Raw genomic sequence first — 3,232 nt, 5'->3', positions numbered from 1 at the left:
ATATATATATATATATATATATATATATATATATATATATATATACCTGTGTGTATATATATAAATATGAGTATATACATGCATGTGTGTGTGTGTGTATTTCTCTCTCCCCCTCTCTCTATGTATGTAGAGGATGTTCGGGCTAAATTTGCCAGGAATAGCTGCTTGCTGTATTGGTGAACAGACAACAGCGTGGGAGAGCATAAAGATTAAAGTTATACCTTAGGAAAAGTTTAGTGACACGTAGGACTGCTACAAGTGCAGCAGCTTTGTGGGGGTGGAGAAGTTGATTATATCGATCACACAGTGATCAACTGGTACTAATTTTATCGACCTCAAAATGTTGAAAGACAAACTCGACCTCGGCGAAATTTGAACTCAAATCGTAAAGACGGACGAAATGCAGCTCAGCATTTTGCCCGTCTGAATAGTGGAAAACAGTCACGATAACTCGCGCCGGATATCAAAATGCCGACATTACGACTGCTTCTCAATGCTCTGTAGACAGTGTAAAGGTTGTAAGATGTGACATAGACAGCTGCAACGGAGACTACGACCAGCAGGGACACAGCGGCGTCCTGACTATGTCCACACGCCGGTATTCACCCCCACTCTTTTGAACATGACTTTAGTCTCAATTTATACGGCTATATGAAACCCGTAGGGACAGGTAATCAATCCCTGGTTAGAGAAGGTTGCAGCTGGTAAGCCATATGCGTTGCTGAAGCGAGGCTCGGCTGCTTGCCACACCTCCGGGAAGAAGAGTTAAATTTGGTTGTTGGAGAATTTCTTCGACTTCATCAGCCCCAATTCTTGGCTTCCTAATTCTTCCATGGTAATCCTATGTGTGGGATGTGGTTGAGAAAGACACCAACCACTCTACCTGCAACACAAAGGCCAAGCTGGTGACCAAGAGGAAGGAAGTGTCCGAAGATTTTCTTTGGGACACAATGAAGAACCCATGAACCAAGTTCCGGAGCCGTCTTGAGGCTTCCGGGTGGAAGCTGATGGTGGCTACTTTGAGGAAACTGTTATCTCCCAGCCATAATCGAGTTGATATCTTCTGATTTTTTTAAATACTTTTATTTTTGGTGTTCTCTTCATTTTATGCAAACTGTGATATTTATCCCGAATTCCCTGAATCATTGATGGAAAGTGCTGTACCTGTGGCTTCCGCTAGTCCTCCGTTGTCCCTCCGAGACGGTAAAATCAATGTAGTTAATATACATATATATTTTGTTTGAAGATTTACAAGTTGGTAGCAAAAGAGAAAACTTGTACACGGAAAGAATTCCAGAGGGTTGACATTTGCTGGGGAAAGGATTGGAAGAACTAGTTATTACTGTCTGGGATGGGGAGGAGGTTGTCAGAATATGTTTCAATAGAGATGAAACAAGTTGGATGGAAATAACTAAGAGTTACAAGAGCCCTAAATAATCTGTGAGGTGCAGAGAATACTTTAAAGAGCAGAAGAAAAGACAGATTGAAGACTCAGCGGACCAAGAACCAATTTGAATATGCAAATTGGTTTATCCAGAGTACTTTACCTCCTAACATTACTGGGTTTATAAGTAGTGTGTTCTTGAATAGTTAGGGTGGGTGCACAGCTGTTATCATAGAATTCCAACGAGAGTCAAACAGTTCCGCATCACCTTTTTTCACTATCATGGAACATAATATTGTGTGGTACAGTTGTTTAGATTCGTCATAACATACAAAATTATTTGCCAATAGATATTTACTATTGTACACTATATACTTTAAAACATTAGTTCTTAACAGGGGTCCATATAGTATTATAATTATTATTGAGCGAGAGAGCAGTGCATACCATTAAAATGACATTGGGGTACAAATATACGAAACCCGATATACCTCTCATGACTACCCGTCTGATAAGGGTACACCAGGCACAAGCATCACAACTGTATGTGCACAACATGGCGATTTCATATCAACAGCGCATGGCCTTAACGGTGGGGCCCAGTTAGAATTTTCTAAGAAATATAAAAGTAAACAAATAAAGGCGGAAAATGGAAAGAAAATTTACAGCGACAATGTTTTTTCTCAATATGAGTGACGAACTGGTTAACAATCTTTTGCACTTCCTGCATGGATGGTAAGCTAGAGATCATTCTTAAGTATTGTTATTATTATTATTATTATCATTATTATTATTATTATTATTATTATTATTATTATTATTATTATTATTATCATCATCATCATTATTATTATTATTATTATTATTATTATTATTATTATTATTATTATTATTATTATTATTATTATTATTATTATTATTATTATAAAGGCGGCGAGCTGGCAGAATCGTTAGCACGCCGGACGAAATGCTTAGCGGTATTTCGTCTGAGTTCAAATTCCACCGAGGTTGACTTTGCTTTTTATCCTTTCGTGGTCGATAAATTAAGTACCAGTTGAATACTGGGGTCGATGCAATCGCCTCATCCCCACCTTCCCCAAGCTGCCCATGTGGAAAAAATTTGAAATAATAATAATAATAATTATTATCGTTATTATTATAGTTGCTGTTGTTTTATGTTATATAATATTGCTTTATATACGGTGTATGTGTACGTGTATGCGAAGGTGTGTACAGGTGTAGTTTATCTTTTATTATAGAGCTGGTGAAACATTTATACACGCTCCTAATAGCATCAAAGGAACAACAAAAGAACGCAATAAATTAAAAATATATATTGAAAAATACACTAAACTCGTGCTTTTAATGAAATATGCGTGAACGAACAGCTTCTCATGTTTCTCGCCAATTCAATAGTCTCTCTTTCGCACTCTCTCCCTCTCCCTCTTTCCCTCTTCCTCTCCCCCTCCCCCACTCTCTCTGATTATACTTATGTGTAGGGGAGTGTTGTTGCAACACACTGAACCAGTTACAAGTGAAACCAAAACACGAGGCTAGTCGCGAATGTTGTCTACGAATTCGTTCAGCGATTTCACCTCACATAAACTGATGTAACGTTGTGCTAAACAACTGCTAACACTATATATGTAACATTATATTAGTAGTAGTAGTAGTAGTAGTAGTAGTAGTAGTAGTAGTAGTAGTAGTAGTGGTGGTAGTAGTAGTAGAAGTAGTAGCAGTAGTAGTAGTAGTAGTAGTAGTAGTAGAAGTAGTAGTAGAAGTAGTAGCAGTAGTAGTAGTAGTAGTGGTGGTAATAGTAGTAGTAGTAGTGGTGGTAGTAGTAGTAGT

The sequence above is a fragment of the Octopus bimaculoides genome, chromosome 6, assembly GCF_001194135.2.
Source record: "Octopus bimaculoides isolate UCB-OBI-ISO-001 chromosome 6, ASM119413v2, whole genome shotgun sequence".
NCBI classification, from domain to species: domain Eukaryota; kingdom Metazoa; phylum Mollusca; class Cephalopoda; order Octopoda; family Octopodidae; genus Octopus; species Octopus bimaculoides.
The sequence above is the reverse complement of the archived record's forward strand: the minus strand, read 5'-3'. Positions refer to the sequence as shown.